Below are 17943 nucleotides of genomic sequence, written 5' to 3' on the forward strand. Positions count from 1 at the left end.
TCCTCATGCTCACAAGGCAAGTGCTCTGCCTACTGAGCTGCCCTCTCAGACCCTTGTTCTCTCTACTAACTTATGTTTCTTGAGTTCCCACTGAGTATCATGCAGTTATCTAGGAACTGAGAATGCCTAAGGATGGCATCCTTCCATGGAAGGACACATAAATATAAATTATCCATTACTATACAGTATTTATTATGGACATATATATAAATGTAAAGGAAGAATGAGAAAAAATCTAGTAACGCAATCATTTAGAGCAGCAAATCATTGGGCAATAACAGAATCGTTTATTTCATCATGTTTTTCCAGAAAGAATTTTCATGATTAATGTAACAATTTGCATAAATTCATTACATTCCACATATTCTTACATTTTGCAGATAGAAGCTTTATATTTGTGTTTTTTAGGATTAGCATTGAGGCTATTAAGTTTTTTGCCAAACATTTTAATATATTTTAATTAAAATATACCATTTCTTCACTCCTTTTCTTATCTTCAAACTCCTGTATTCCCCACTCAAACCCTCTTAAGCTATTGGCCTCTTTTTCTTATATTTGTAACCTGCAGTTTTGTTGTGTGTGTGTGTATGTGTGTGAGGGATTGCATTGGATAACTAATTAAGGGGCTCATCCCTAGAAGAGGCTAAGTTTTGCTGATTCAGTAGTCATTAGTTGCCTGTAGCTCTTTGTCTATGGGTAGGACGCCATGAGATTTTCTCTAACCCCCATTGGCATGATTATTGATATTACCCTCGTTTAGGTCTTGTCTAAGCAGCTATTTCTAGAAGACACAACCTCTCAGCCGACTTCCTGGTCCTCCGGCTCTTACAATCTTCTCTGGGATGAGCTTTAATGCAGGAAATGTGTTGCAGATGTACCCACCGAGGCTGGGCTCCCCACGATCTGTTGATCTCTTCATTGTGTCCAGATGTGGTGTCAGGGCTCTGTGAGCCGCATTTGGAAGAAACCAGAGCAATATTGACATCCCACACAAAACCATACACTTTGCTGTGCGGTCTCCCAGTGAGACTGGCAGTGAGATTGCTTCAAGTTTTTTTTTCTCAGTTTTAATATGTGGAATTAATACGTTACTTTCTGACTTCTAGAGAATTAATTTTTAAATTATCCATTTTAAATTCATATCTAAGGAATTTAATTTTACAATTCAATAGGAAAATAGAGGTAATAAGCATGTATGTATTTAAACTAAAAGTCTAATTTGTGTCTCGTTTTAGAATATTGATAGTTAAGTAATATATTTTTAGTCATAAACTCTACATGAATTTTTAACACTGGTTGTAGTAAGAGTCATCATTATTATTAACTTTAAGATTCCTGATGACTCATTATATACCTTGGGCTGACAGAAGATTCACAGTGCTCCTGACCTTTCAATCCTCCCATCCTAGCCTCTCAAGGACTAGAATTATAAGCATGTGCACTATTAGACCTGGCATAGTTATTTTCAAATACACTTAGCTACATAGCTCTAAGATGCTATTGGTTCTTGCTGGATAAATTTTATAAACATGGACACACACACACACACACACACACACAAACACACACGCATGCACACATGTGTGAATAAAGGGGAGAGAGAAAACTATAGTCCGGGGTATTGCTCTGCTGGTGCTTACTGAGCATGCACAAGGCCCTGGGCTCCGTTCCCTGTTGTGCATAGTGTCCAAAGTAATAACTGTCTGTTATCCAAGCACTTTGGAGGTGGAGGAAGGAAGACCCAAAGTTTGAGGCCAGCCTCAGTTACACAGAGAGTCTGAGTCCAGCCTAGGATATACAAGACTCTGCTTCAAAAAAAATACCATATTTAAATGGAAACAATCTCTTTAAAATCAGGAAGAAGAATGTTCCTATTGCTACAAGGAAACAACAGACACCATGCCATAGATAAATTGTACAATCTCTTAAGCCCTTATAGAGTAGCTGAGGTAAACTGAATGTGAGGAATTGTCTCTCTAAGAACCAGAAACATTCTAATCATGGTGTGGAGGATCAGGGATTGACTGGCTCACTTTCATTGAGGACAGAGCAAATAATTAATGCTTGTCGTGATCTATAGCTCAGGGAAAAGTCTGGGGTTTGAACATTGGAGGGACAGAAAGTTAGCTTCTGATGAGAAGTTAGTTGAAAAGTTGTTGGGTACATTTCCTCTCTGTCCTTCCCCACTGAGAATGTGGAATGTGGTTGGTTACTCCCTCTGTGAGGTAATACTCATTGCCTCTAGGGACTGTAGTTAACATGACTCTACCTGGCAACACTAGTGAGACCCAGCTTGTCTGAGCCAAGATACAACATACTTGCCCTCAGAAGAGGACAATTTTTTCCTCCTTTGTCCTAGGGCTGTTATCATACAAGGCTCTATAGAAAAACATTAATAATGTTAAAATTCTGTCATTCATTTTGAAATGAACAAGGCTTTCATGATACATCTTGTCTTTGAAGATGAGAATACAAGACAACAGGTAATCACAAAAGCAAGTCTTGGGGTTGGGGATTTAGCTCAGTGGTAGAGCGCTTGCCTAGAGTGCTTGCCTAGCAAGCACAAGGCCCTGGGTTCGGTCCCCAGCTCCGGAAAAAAAAAAGAGAAGAAAAAAAGCAAGTCTTTGTCTTAGTTAAGGTTACTATTAACAACAAAACAAGGCAGCATAGATTAATGATGATAAAAAGATTTCTCTCTGCTGTGGAGGAGTCTGGTACTGGTGGTGACATGGTCAAGCTCTAGTGGGGACACTTTTTGACTCAAAGATTGCTGTTACCTTGTTGTGTGTGAAAAAGTGAAGAAAGAAGAGGGTGAACAAGTTTTCTTGTGTCTTTTATAAGGATACTGTCTTAACTCCTGTGTTAGTTTCCTGTGCGATGTAAAATAACCATGACAGACTCAGTGATGAAAGGCTTTATTTAGTGCACAGATCCAGGTTACAGTCCACCGTGGCATAGAAGCAAGCCCTGGTAGCAGAGCGTGTAGCGGCTGGTCACATTTCATTTACGTTGAAGACAGGGACGAACACATATTTACTCAACTAATTTTTCCCCTTTAACACCTCTGAGGAATGAGTCTGCCTACAGTGGACAGGTCTTCCCACCTCAATTAATGTAGTTAAGACAGTCTCTAATATATTCTCAAAGACTAATCTTAATCTAAATAATCCTTAACTCGTCCTTCCTCCTAGGTATCTAGTTAACAACACTTACCATCACAATCTACAAACACAGCACTTTTGTTTTTCAAGAGAGGATTCCTCTTTGTACTCCTAACTGTAAGTAAACGGGATCTATAGACCAGGTTGACCTTGACCCAGAGATCCATCTGCCTCAGCCTCCCAAGTGGTGGGATTAAAGGCATGTGACGCCACTCCCCAGCTAAACACATCAGTCATTTTAAAATTTTTATTGGATATTTTAAGTATTTACATTTCAAATGCTATCCTCTCCCCCCCATCCCCCCTCCACCTGTTTCCAAGAAGATGCTCACATCCCACACATCCACTCCCACCTCAACACTCTGGCATTCCCATGCACTGGGAAAATGAGCCTTCACAGGACCAAGGGCTTCTCTTCCTACTGATGCCAGTCAATGCCATCTTCTGCTACATACGCTGCTGAAGCAATGGGTCACTCCAAGTTTACTCACTGGTTGGTGGTTTAGTCACTGGGAGCTCTGGGTGTGGGGATCTGGTTGGATGATTGTTGTTCTTCCTATGGGGTTACAAACCCCTTCAGCTCCTTCAGTCCTTTCTCTAACACCGCCATTAGGGTCCCCGTGCTCATCTGATGGTTAACTGCAAGCATCCTCATCTGTATCAGTAATGTTCTGGCAGAGGCTCTCAGGAGACATCCATATCAGGCTCCTGTCAGCAAGCATATCTTGGCATCAACAATAGTGTCTGGGTTTGGTGGCTGCAAATGGGATGGATCCCCAGGTGGGGCAATTTCTGGATGATCTTTTCTTCAGTCCCTTCCCCACTCTTTGTCCCTGTATTTCCTCCTGGGAGTATTATGTTCTCCCTTCTAAGAAAAACGGAAGCATCCACATTTTGGTCTTCCTTTTTCGTGAGCTTCATATGATCTGTGAATTATTTCTTGAGTATTCCAAGCTTTTGGACTAATAACCACTTATCAGTGATTGCATACCATATGTGGTATTTTGTGACTGAGTTACCTCACTCAGGATGATATTTTCTAGTTCCATCCGTTTGCCTAAGAATTTCATGCAGTCATTGTATTTAATAGCTGAGTAGTACTCCATTGTGTAAATGTACCACATTTTCTGTATCCATTCCTCTGTTGAAGGACATCTGGATTCTTACCACCTTCTGGCTATTATAAATAAGGCTACTATGAACATAACATGTGTCCTTGCTATATGTTGGAGGATCTTTTGGGTGTATTCCCAGGAGTGGTATAGCTGGGTCCTCAGGTAGTACTATGTCCCAGTTTTTTGAAAAAAATGTCAGACTGATTTCCAGATTGGTTGTACCAACTTGCAATCCCACCAACAATGGAGAAGTGTTCCTTTTTCTCTAGATCCTCGCCATCACCTGCTGTCACCTGAGTTTTTGATCTTAGCCATTCTGTCTGGTGTGAGGTGGAATCTCAGGGTTGTTTTGATTTGCATATCCCTGATGACTAAGGATGGTGAACATTTCTTTAGGTGCTTCTTGGCCATTCAGTATTCCTCAGCTGAGAATTCTCTGTACCCTGTTTTGTAATAGAATTATTTGAATCTGTGGAGTCTAACTTCTTCAGTTCTTTGTATATATTACATATTAGTCCTCTATTGGATGTGGGATTGGTAAAGACCCTTTCCCAATCTGTTGGTTGCCATTTTGTCCTATTGACAGTGTCCTTTGCAGTTTTATGAGGTTCCATTTGTCGATTCTTGATCTTATAGTATGAGCTGTTGGTGTCCTGTTCAGGGAAATTTCCCCTGTGCCTATGTGTTTGAGGCTCTTCCCCACTTTCTCTTCTACTAGTTTCAGTGGAACTGGTTTTATGTGGCAGTCTTTGATCCACTTAGACTTGAGCTTTGTACAAGGTGATAAAAATGGGTCAATTTGCATCCTTCTACTTGTTGACCTCCTGTTGAACCAGCCCCATTTGTTGAAAATACTGCCTTTTATCCTTTGGCTGTTTTAACTCCTTTGTCAAAGATCAAGTGACCGTAAGTGTGTGAGCTCATTTCTGGGTTTTCAACTAAATTCTATTGATCTACCTGGCTATCTCTATACCAATACCATGCAGATTTTTATCACAATTACTCTGTAATACAGCTTGAGGTCAGGGATGGTGATTCCCCTAGAAGTTCTTTTATTGTTGAATATACTTTTAGATGTTCTCAGTTTTTTTGTTATTACAAATGAGTTTCCAAATTACTCTTTCTAACTCCATGAAGAATTAAAATTTTGATGGGGATTGTATTGAATCTGTAGATTGCTTTAACCAAGATGGCCATTTTTACTATATTAATCCTATCAATCCATAAGCATGAAAGATCTTTCCATTATCTGAAATCTTCTTCAATTTCTTTCTCCATAGATAAAATTCTTATCATACAGATCTTTCACTTGCTTGGTTAGAGTCAAACCAAGGTATTTTTTATTATTGGTTACTATATTAAGGGTGTTGTTTCCCTTATTTCTTTCTCAGCCTGTTTATCCTTTGAGTAGAGGAAGGCTACTAATTTGTTTGAGTTAATTTTATATCCAGCCACTTTGCTGAAGTTATCAGGTTTAGGAGTTCTCTGGTGGAATTTCTGGGGTCACTTAAGTATACTATCATATCATCTGCAAATAGTGATGTTTTGACTTCTTCTTTCCAATTTGTATCCCTTTGACCTCTTTTTGTTGTCTAATTGTTCTGACTAGGACTTCAAGTATTATATTGAATAGGTAGGGAGAGGGTAGGCAGCCTTGTCTAGTTCCTGATTTTAGTGGGATTGCTTCAAGTTTCTCTCTATTTACTTAGATATTGAATATTGGTTTTCTGTATATTGCTTTTACTATGTTTAGGTATGGGCCTTGAATTCCTGATCTTTCCAAGACTTTTAAGATGAAGGGGTGTTGAATTTTGTCAAATGTTTTCTCAGCATCTAATGAGATGATTGTGTGGTTTTTTTACTTTGAGTTTGTTCATATAATGGATTAGCTTAATGAATTTTTGTATATTGAATTGTCCCTGCATCCCTGGGATGAAGCCTACTTGATCATGGTGAATGATCATTTTGATATATTTTTGGATTTGGTTTGCAAGAATTTTATTAAGTATTTTTGCATGAATATTTTGAGGGAAATTGGTCTGAAGTTCTCTTTCTTTGTTGGGTCTTTGTGTGGAAGCTGGACAATGCTCTACCAATAACCACTTGGTCAAGGAAGAAATAAAGAAATTAAAGATTTTTTTAGAATTTAATGAAAATGGAGTCACAACATACCCAAAGTTATGGGATACAATGAAAACAGTGCTAAGAGGAAAACTCACAGCTCTGAGTGCCTCCAAAAAGAAACTGGATAGAGCACTAACAGCTTGACAGCACATCTGAAAGTTCTAGAAAAAAAGAAAAAGAAACAAATACACTCAAAAAGAGTAGACAGCAGGAAATAATCAAACTCACAGCTGAAATCAACCAAGTAGAAACAAAAAGAACTATACCAGAAAATATCATCCTGAAAGACCCTCAGACAGAGGAGACTCTTGCTCCAGTCCTGAGGACACTCACCACCCCACGAACACATGGGACTCAGTCTTGATGTAAAAACAAGAGGTTTACTTTGGGATACCAATGCACTGGGGCTTGACACGGTCCTCACGCAGGAGGGATGCGAAGAGCCTCGAACAACAGAAATGTACAGCTTAAATAGTCACTTAAGATTATACAGTTTCACTGAATATACAAAATTGAAACTAGCTGGTCATAGATTACACAGCATTACAATTTACGGTTTCCTTTCTTTCAACATGGAAGTGTTTGATTTAAATAATCAAATGTTATTCAAAATATTTGGAAAAAATATAAAAGGCCACAAACAAAGAAAAAAAAAAAGATTATACAGTTTCAGCTATTTCGTGCCAAGGATAACTAGGCAGATGTTTCTCGTCCTGGAATTCCTGGGATAAGGCCGTAACCACATCAATGCAGCTATTTCAGTACCAAGGACGTCTGACTTGATATATGTTTTCTTATCCTGGGGTTCCCAGGACAAGGACCAAGGATATCTGTCTTGGCAGGTGTTTCTCTTCTGGAGTTCCTAGGACAAGGCTATAGCTATGTCAGCACAGCTGCATTCAGTACCAAGGACATCTCACTTCTATAGTGGTCAGTTAGCTTCCCAGAGATGTTTCCTGTCTTGTAATTGCCCTGCAGTAAATATGTTCTATACCATCTGTTCTTATGGTCCGGCAGCTTCCTAGAGAGTGGGTAGGAATGTGCGTTCTGTACTTTCTGGTCTATTGTCTAACATCTAGGGGCTAAGCAAGGGCCAGCTTAAAAGATTCTCATTCTTAAGAAATGGCTGCACTAATATCAAACGGGGATCTTTCAATCCTAAGTGAGGTAACCCAATCACAGAAAAACACACATGGTATGCCCTCAGTGATAAGTGGATATTATCCCCAAAGCTCAGATTACACAAGATACAATCCACAGACCACATGAAGTTCAAGAAGAAGGATGACCAAAGTGCCCATACTTCAGTCTTTCTTAGAAGGGGAAACAAAAACATTCATAGGAGGAGATATGGATACAATGTTTGAAGCAGAGACTGAAGGAATGGCCCTTTAGAACCTGCCTTCCCTGGGGATCCAGCCCATATACATACAGCCACCAAACCCAGACAATATTGCTCATGCCAAGAAGTGAATGCTGACAGGAGCCTGATATAGCTGCCTCCTGAGAGGATCTGCCAGAGCATGACAAATACAGAGGTGTATGCTAGCAACCAACTGTTGAACAGAGAATGGGGTCCTTATTGGAGGAGTTATATAAAGGATTGAAGGTGCTTGCAACCCCATAAGAACAACAATACCAACCAACCAGAGCTCCCAGGGTCTAAACCACCATCCAAAGAGTACACATTGACAGACCCATGGCTCCAGCTGCATATGTAGCAGAGGATGGCCTTGTTGGGCACCAATGGGAGGAGTTGCTAAGGCTGGACCTCCCCCCCCCCAGTGTAGGGGAATGTCAGGGAATATAGTCGGGAATGGGTGGGTTGTTGGGTGGTGGAACACCCTCATAGAAAAAGACAGGGTGGGGGAAATGGGGCTTACGGACGGGAAACCTGGAAAGGGGATAATATTTGAAATGTAAATAAAATATATCCAATAAATAAATAAATTAATTAATAAAAAACATCATAAAAATCAACAAAACTAGGAGCTGGTTCTTTGAGAAAATCAACAGATAGATAAACCCATAGCCAGACTAACCAGAGGGCACAGAGACAGTATCCAAATTTAACAAAATCAGAAACGAAAAGGGAGACATAACAACTGACACTGAGGAAATTCAAAAAATTATCAGATCCTGCTATAAACACACTATTTTAACCCACAACCTTCAACCTCTTATTACCATAGGCTCATGACTGTTTTTTACTATAAAAATATACTCGTTACAACTTAAAAGTCCCCATATCCCACTGTGATGGTTTGAATAGCTTCATGTATTTCAATCTTTGGCCATATGGAGTGGTACTATTAGGAGGTGTGGCCTCATTGGAGTACTTCAATATGTAGATGTGCTGTAAAGTCTTCTATGCTGAGATTCTGTCCAGTGTGGAATGAGAGTCTCCTCCTGGATGCTTTTAGTTCAAGATGTAGAATTCTCAGCTAGTTTTCTAGTACTAAATCTGCCCACATAATACCATGCTTCCCACCATGAGGATATTGGGCTGACACTCTGACAATGTAAGCCAGCCCCAATTAAATGTTTTGTTTTATAAAAGTTTCCTTGGTTATGGTGTCTCTTCACAGTAGTACAGTTCAAGCTAAGATACCCAACTTTATTCTCATAGTCATGAAGAGTTCCAAAACTTTAAAAATTTAAAGTCTCTTAACTGTGAACTCCTATTAAAACAAAACAAAACAAAACAAACAACAAACAACAACAACAAAAAAACAAGTTACATGCTTGTTCAACATATAATGACACAGAATAAACATTTTTATTTCCAAAGAGAAGATTTGGAACTTAGAAAGAATAAAAATACCAAAGCAGAACTAAATTCCTACAGGGCAAGCATGAAAGTCTGCAGCTCTTTGTGCAACATCTGGAGCTTGTGATGTTATCAGTGTGACTGCAAAAGATTTGGAAGCCCTATTTCTCCAACCTTGCTACTTATAGCACACGAAGCTTCTATTTTAGGTCCACTCTACTCCATACTTGCAGCTCTCCTTGGCAGACCTGACATGGACCTTGGATCTCAGATATTCTGGGATCTCCACTCTCACTTGGGCGTCATGTTCACACAATAGCATCTCAAGGTCTCTCTCCAGGGTTTGCAAAGCTGCCACACAGTGCCTGGCCTCAGCTGATCTCCATGATCTCCTCAATTTTGCATCTTCTGTGCCCTCAAAACCAGCACCATGTGAAAATATTGTCAATTTCTGCTACCAGCTTCAAATCAGCCCAGCTCCTTACAGCAGCAATCTAAGCTTCTGTGTTCTTCTTACCAAGAACGCACTTCCCTGTTGTCTCCGTGTCAAGTACCAGGTTTCGATAAAATCTCCTTAACAGTTATAGATGCCTGTAGGTTTTTCTGTTTTTTTGCACCCTTCCTGTTTGAAATTTTACCTTTCCCACACAGCTTTCCTCCACCAAACAAATTAGCTCATCAACTTTAAATCTGACTTCACTTAAGTTCTTAGGACACGAACAGAACAAGATAGGATCCTTGACAAACTTCACACCAATGGCCCCAGTCAAGTTCATGACAGAGTCCTTAGTCCTCTCTTTGAAACCTCAGGAGCCAGACCTTCACTATCCTTCACTTCTCTATCCACTGTTGTCTTCAGCGATGCCACTAGGACATCCTATTAAGCCCTGTTTACGATACTCAGTGGTTTTTCTATCCCAAAGTTCAAAATTCTTATACATTCCTCTCACAACAGTTGCAAAGGCCTAAAAGGCACAAAGGTCAGCTTTATCAGAAAGACAAACCCATTTCTCACTAGAAGTTTCTTTCTGCTTTTTTTTTTCTTTCTCCTGTTTCTTGGATAAAAGACCCAGCCAAAACCAACTTATGAGAGAAAGGATTTATTTAGCTCATGATTAGAGGTTATATTCCACCATGGCATGTGAGTTGTATATGGCAGGAGCTTGAAGTACCTAGTCACATTACATGTGCAGTCAGGAGAGAGAAATGAATGCACATATGCACGCTCAGCTTGCTTTCTCAATCCATACAATCCAGAATCCAGTGCTTAGGTCCCACCCATGGTAGACAGGTCTTCCCACCTCAAGATAATAAAGACAACCCTTTATAGACATTCTCAGAGACTATCCTTAATCTAGACAATCCATCATAAATCTTCCCATGGCTCTGTTAACAATACTAACCATCATAACTATTAATTCTATTATGGAGGGCTTATTTTTGTGACCTTATTTACCCTACCAAGTCCTCATCTCTAAGTGTCCTACAGTGTAGGTTAATGTCAACATATGAGCTTATAGGGTGGGTTACAGCCATTTTGGCCATGCAGTCCTACAAAGCTAAATCCCAGCTACTTATTTGGATCATATTTGATGACTTTTTCTCCACCTGTTATGCACTGCCAAGAGCTTTGGCACGTGACAAAGACATACTTAGGCCCCCTAACCTTTTCTTCACCTTTATCCCTGCACACATAACGTGTTCCAGGGGATTTTCTTGTTTGTTTGATACCAGTAATGTTTCCACTACTTCCTGTTCCTTTGCTCTCCCTTCCCATCTGCTATCAGTGAGAATGTATAAATGCGAAGAGGGCTTCACTTAATTTTCTCTTAAAGAGAAAACTTAATCAGTATTGACTGTAGAACAGAGTCATGTGCATTTTATGAAAGAGAAAGCTGGTTACTTTGCCCTGTGTGGTCATAGGGTGATAGAGTGGGGATGGAGATGTCTGGGGGATCTTACTGTTAGAGTCTGGGCTTTCTGGTTGCTTTACTTAAATTAGACTTCTTGTAGCCAATCTTGATCCAGAGATCAGGCTGGTTGGGAATCTAATAGGCTGATAAGAAACTAAATTGAATTTCTTGTTCACAAAAACTGGGTGGCCTCACCTCAGATGGAGCTGAAATTTGTCTGTAACTGGGTTCTCTTTGGAATTGGATCAGCCGTTCCCTAGAGACAGAATTTTAATTAAGATATCCATCCTTATCAGTAACTGTCCTTAATGTGGAGGCTAGTCCCTAGATTGAGGTGGTGATTTATGTCAAACCTGAAAAGATTTTAGGGGGTTCTTAGGACTTCAAGGAGCTTTCAGGGAGCTTTCAGGGAGCCAGCCGAGAGGGGCAAAGCTCTGTGCTTCTTTGTTTAGTACATCTAATACAGCTACTGTCCCAGTGAGAATGCTGCAAAGCTTCAAATAAAATGTAAAAGGATAAAACAGGAAGAGATTTTACAGAATGTCAGGAAACCCAAATAATGAGATCACGAGGTTAGCGCAGCAGCACTGGGTGGCTGCCTACCTCTTAAGAAAGACCATTGGGTCCCTTCTTAACATGACTCTGGGCTCTCAGAGACCTTCGAAACTTGCCTATTTAGTTGTTTTGCAAAGAAAAATATCTTTGTTTTACTCTGATTAAATGCAGTTGTTTATTGTGACAGTCTTTTTAAAATTTTGCTTAGTGTGTGGTGCACGTGTGCACATGGGAAGCTACGGTTCACCATTAGGCGTCTTTCATTGGCGTTCTCCATCTTATTTTTTGAGACAGGGCTTCTCGCTGAGTTTGGAGTTTATATTTTTGCAAGACTAGCTGGCCAGGAAGCCCTCAGAGATCCCAGGGGTCTGGGTCTGGGATTATAGGCTTTTTAGATGGCTACTTAGGATCCAAACTCAGATGTTCACATTCATGCAATGAGTACTTTCCTGACCAATGCCTGACCCCAACCCTAGTGTAAAAAAGGTTTTAAGGTTCTGAAAATGTGCAGCTTTCTTAATTTCTATTAATTTTCACTTCCTTTTGCCTTGGTTACCTTGCTTCACTCAAGGGACAGACAGAGGATTCCTTCATCTTTTGTGTCAATCTCTATTACATATGTTTATAATTAGTGTGTGTGTGTGCACGTGTATGTACATGTGTGTGCATGCGTGTATATGTGCATGTTTCTTCTCTTTTTACTTGAAGTATGAAAACTCAAACCCAACCAGAAGTCCCATTAAGCCTAAGAGTCTGAGAAGACTGAGGCAGAAATAACTGCAGGCCGATGAGTTATAGAGGAAAATAACTTGTGAGGACAAAGCTTGCCCAAGCATTTTCTCCCAGACCATTGTGCTGTGGTTGGGATTTCTGCAGCATGATTGGTTGTGCCTCTAACTCCACACTCATGCACAACACTGCCCTCATCATTGCAAATCCATCCATCCATTTTCTTACATTGTTTTTGTAATTTAAGATCTTTCTGGGAGTCTGTTATCAGTCTTAACAAATCACCTAGCCTGGTGCTTGTGGGAACTACTTTCTGTTCTGTTCCGTTCTTTGTTTTATTGAGATGGGGCTTCAATATGTAGCCAAGACTGGACTCACTCCTGATCCTACTCCCTCGTCCTACCAAGTCCTGGGTTTGTAGGCTGGTGCCATTGCACCAGGCTAGAAGGCTTTATTGAATTGTTCAAACCACAGGATCAGCCACTAGAGATTCAAAAGCTTTGGTAGCAGCCCATCTTCTTTTCAAATCCTGGTAACTCAACTCAGCAGGGGCTATGGCCTGCGTGGGCTGAGAGACTAGGAGCTAGATGGGAGAGATTGTTACTTAGGACCAAGGCCAGATTTAACAGGCAAGTGAGGCTTGGGAAAGCTATATGAAAAGCATTGGTTTTGGACTCAGGCCTGGGTTCATATTTAAGTCCAAGCACACATCAGCAGTTGCCTTGTGTTTCCCATTGCCTTCTGCTTTAAACAGAAGCCATCGGCCCATGGACTATTTGTAAGGGTTGTGTGAGATGGCGTGTAGAAGGCTCTGTGGGTCTCAACACACAGCTGCTCCATGACTAGAACTTATCATTGACTCTGAGTTACATTAACTTGCTTTCTATCAGAGGTTAACAGCCAAGTGACAAATCCTAAGCCAAAAACTACTTCTAGGTAGGCAAACAATTTCTTATGCTGAATTAATTACCTGAAGTTCTTCAAGTACCAACTTTTCAAATCTTTGGCATTTGATTTGATTTCTGAGGAGAATCTTTAATAAAGCAAAACTGTTTTCTTAGCCAATGGCCACAGTGAGCCTCATCCGGTCCTTGCATGGTGCACAGACTGGAGAATAAAATTCCAAGGAGAGACTTAAGTATTTTGATAACATCAGACAAACTGATTTAAACACTGTAGGCATCGAGGTAATGGAAATTGAGTCCCACTGAAAAGCACATCTGCCTCAGAAAAACAGAAAACATGTAAAACAGTGTGACATCTGAGTGACATGTGTGGTGACAATGATCATCTCAAGATTTACCGATGTCTCATACCCATATTTTACCAATACACAGGAGTGGGGCAGAGCATGTATGCACTCTCATGCACATGTGCAAGCACACACACACACACACACACACACACATACACACACACACACGGGCACTTGTGAGGAGTTGTTTTGGTCTTTGATTTGGTGAACTGTTAGACAAGAACTTTCTCTTGGCAGTGTGATTTAGGTTGACATTGAGTTTCAAAGCCTTCTCAGGCACAGGGTGAACTGGGAGGAGTGGGAAGGCTGTGTAAGTTTGCAGGAAGAACGGCTGATGCTATGTTCATACTCAAAGAGCTCTTCACAAGGAAGCATTCTTAGGTGTCTTGGACAACAGAACGTGTTCAAAAATCAACATGTGTGGCTGGGGAGAAGGCAGACGCTCGGGCTCTATTGCAGCTCACAACTGTGTGTAACTCTAGTCTCTCTTCTAGGCACCAGACTTACTTGTGATACACAGAAATACACGCAGGCAAAACATCCATACTCATAAATATTTTTTAAAGGATCAACATGTATTACAACCTCGGTATTGTATTTGCATTTCAAAACCCTGGTCTGGGTCTGAACAAAGTGTCTTTCACCTACTCACAGACAGGTATCCAGGTCTCTCTGCCAAATCTGAATGAAATCCGGGCACATGTAGGAAAAGTTCATGACTGAAGAGACCATTTTAGCCTGAATATCCTCAAGCCCCGTGGGCAGAGGGTGTCAGATTCTCTGCAGCACCTTCTACCCAACTCCTTTTTCATTCACACTGATCTAAACCAACCTCTAGTCTCCAGAGAAAAGTCGGCTCTTTCGGGGACCACTGGCTTGAAATCTGGCTTCCGGATATGAGGAAGGAGGGGAGAGCGGCACGCCAAGAAGACTGGCTGTGTGAAACGCTGGAGGCCTGGGGACTGTCTCCCATCCTCAGCCCACTGTGCATCAATCAGGGTAGCCTGGCACTGGTGGGGTCTCTAAGACAAACTCTTGGCTATCAGTGGAAAGGGGAGAGGGTGTCAAGCCTGGATCTGACAGTCACAGTATGGAGCCAGAACTCCCTCCTCTGGTGTCAGCCTCTTTCTTAGACCAGAGGTTAGGAGTGGATGACTTCTCATAAAGATGGTCCAGTGTGACCTTGAATAGAACAGGGTTAGCATACACGTGGGGCTAGGGAGAGAGTCCAGTGCGTAAAGTACTTACTGTGCGAACAGGAGACTGGAATTGGCATCCTCAGCAGCCGTGTAAAACCCCAGGTGTGGCAGTGTGCCTGTAACCTCAGTGCTGGGGAGACGAATACGGAAGCCCAGGGGCTTGCTGACAAGCCAATCTAGGCATATCCACAGCTCCAGGTTCAGTGAAAGACCCTTTGTCACAATAGGAGGAGAGTGATAGAATAAAACATCTAACATGGACCCTTGGCCTCCACATGAAGTCATGGGCATTCCTGCCCTTCCCCCCCCCACCCCAGGTACACACACACACACACACACACACACACACTACACACACACATACACACACACACACACACACACACATACACACACCCTCCAACACACACTCGCACTTACAAAGAAAATAATATGCTTGTGTCTGGAGTTCCGTTATGATGAAAGCCAGAGACTAACATTTTCTTTTCTGCCCTGCTAACTAGGATGGATAGCCACAAATTTCTCTCTTCTCCCCCAGAGCCCATCACCCAGGGTCGGGCTAGAGATCACTTAAAATGATAGCAGCATAGGCTAACTGAACCTTAAGACTGAGAAAGATAAAGGTAAACAATTAACACAGGATTTAAGCCTAAGGGTAAAATCTTGCATTTGATCATAATTATTTAGCAAGGTGTGCTTGAAATATATGTGAATGCATGATCCATTTAGATATAATCTTATGCATTACAACAGTTGCTTATCAAACAAATCAATTTGATATTCACATTCTGTTTGTCCGATGCCATTCATTACACGAAATGACAAAATTGATATGTTTGAGACACAATTCAGTATTTTCAGGTCAAAATTACCTTGGCTGTTCTCCACAGAACAAAAACTAAAATGCTGGACTCACTTAAAGCTGATCTAGGTCTGGAGGGACTTCTCAGAAACCTTTGCTCTCTGAGTTAATTCTTTATTGAAGTGGACCTTCAAAGAGCCCTGTTCATGCTAGACTATAGGCTTCAGGCTTTTCTTTGGGGTGGGGGGAGGAGAATGAGGAGGAAGAAGAGAAGACAGGAAAGTGCTGAGGGGAGAGAGAGAGAGAGAGAGAGAGAGAGAGAGAGAGAGAGAGAGAGAGAGAGAGAGAGAGAGAGAGAGACTCTGTGTGTGTGTGTGTGTGTGTGTGTGTGTGTGTGTGTGTGTGTGTGTGTACAGAGGCCAGAGGAGGTCCTTGGGTAGTGTCTTCGACTGTTCTGGACTTACTTTCCTTGAGTCAGGGTGTCTCATGGAGCCTGAAGGCTGCCCCTTTGGCTTGTGGGTTCCCAGGTATCCACTCATCCCTGCATCCTCCCCACATTCTTCCGGCAGGGCTCAACCTCAGCCTCTGCATCTGAGACACAAGGAGCTGAGAGAGTTATCACTGAGGTCCCTTGGGGCGTGAATTTTGCCTTGACAATCCATTGTAGAACAGAATGGAATAATGAATGGTTCTTTTGTCATTCTCTTGGGGCTGTTACAGTCGCGGGGCATCACGCAGACAGATGCAGGCATCACATGGAACGCGTGACAATGAGATCTAACAGAATAATGGCCATGTTTTGAGGCTCTAGCTTCCTTAAAGGATAAAAATATGGTCTTTCGCGATGTTTTGTTTTGAGAAACAAGCGTTGGGTAGGCGAGGATAAAAAAGTGCAATACTGGACGCATTTTTAAATTTAAAAATGCTCCTTGCACTTTTGCTCTGGCTTGTCCTTTGCTCAGGCGGTGTCTTAGAGTAGAGCTGTGAGGTGTGTGTGGCACTGGGGTCAAAACAGGTTTGACTGCTAAACTGGCACTGGAGCGGCGGAGCCTTCAGGGGAGGGCCCGGGCCAGGCGACAGGAGATCACCTGCGGGGCCGGCGCCACGCTGCAGCACCCGGCGAGCCGCGCCTGCTCCCACGTGGACGGAGATCAGGTGATGTCTCAGTCCAGGTGGCTTTGGGGAGGTGGGGCGGGAGGGGGAGGCGGCCAGCTCACTTAGCTTTCCTACTTGGTGGTCTAGATCTTGCTGGGAGGTGGCGCCGCGTTGATGGGGTGCCCCGGTGGGAATGCGAGCTGTGGCCCAGCCCTTCAGGTCTCATTGGTTGTGGATGGGATCGAGCGCTGTTGGGCGGAGGTAGCTTTTGGCGGTGCCAACACGGAGGGTTGTGCTCCGTAGCCGCGGGTCCCTCGGCTCCACTTGCAGGGTGCGGGCCGTGAACTCGTGAGCAGTGCTGGGCGGGGGTGTGGGGGGCTCCAGGGGGAGGAGCCGGGACCACGACCAAAGGACGTCCGCCCTCCTCGGGGAAGACGCTGTCCCCGCTGCCTGGCCACGCCGCACCTTTTCAGATTTTCGGCTCCCGCCCTGACGCCAGCGCCCTGGGGAGCTGCACCCACCTGGGGAGCCCCGGCTGCGGCTCGGGGAATGAGAACAGCCAAACGCCCGCGCCTCCTCGGCCAAGGCCGCGCAGACTTGCGATGGCGGTGCAGCTGGCCCACTGCAGTGTAGGGTAAGTGAACATCTGGGAGATGGGTGTCCTGTTCAGATGCTTTGACCTTTTGACTTTCCAACCCAGGAAAGCCGGAGTTGCAGCAGTTAATTTTATCTAATATTTCCGTGCCGGCTGTCCGGGACGCATCCTCACATCCTAGGTCCCTTAACTGAGTTGTTAGCTCCATGTCCCGATCTTGTTCTGAGCCCTCAAAGCAAAGTATTTCATTGCAAGATGTAGGTTCATCCTCCTTCCCACCTGAAGAGTGAAAGAAGGTTTTCAGTTAAGGACACTGCATGCACAAGTCAAGCTGACAGGCTTGTGCTGAGTGGCACATGATTAGCAAAGTGCCTTTACTCTTGGAAGCCGTGGGAGGCCGAATCTAGGGGGAACCGATACAAAGGAAAGAGAATGAAAGAGTAGACAAGTGGGAGCCCAGCAGCTAGAGAAAGCTCCAGAAGTAGGTGTTTCTCTTCTGTCTCTGCTTTGACCGCTCCCCCATCTTTTATTGATGCTAACATAACATCATAAATTAGTGTATAAACTGTCCACCTTTTTTAAAAGACCCGCCACTGCCCGTATACATGAGATGGAGAGTTTTGGTAAAAT

The 17943-nt window shown here is 42.6% G+C and overlaps 1 protein-coding gene across 1 annotated transcript in view; it reads left to right on the top strand.

The window, feature by feature from the left end:
• Positions 1-2292: 2292 nt before the first annotated feature.
• The window catches only part of C9h2orf88 (similar to human chromosome 2 open reading frame 88), a 39560-nt gene continuing 23909 nt past the window's right edge, over positions 2293-17943 (top strand). Inside the window, exons 1-2 of the mRNA NM_001399376.1 lie at positions 2293-2483; positions 3192-3278. The gene's annotated coding sequence lies outside the window, so the exon portion shown is untranslated. The remainder of the gene's footprint in view (positions 2484-3191; positions 3279-17943) is intronic.

This window comes from Rattus norvegicus, chromosome 9 (assembly GCF_036323735.1).
Source record: "Rattus norvegicus strain BN/NHsdMcwi chromosome 9, GRCr8, whole genome shotgun sequence".
NCBI lineage: Eukaryota > Metazoa > Chordata > Mammalia > Rodentia > Muridae > Rattus > Rattus norvegicus.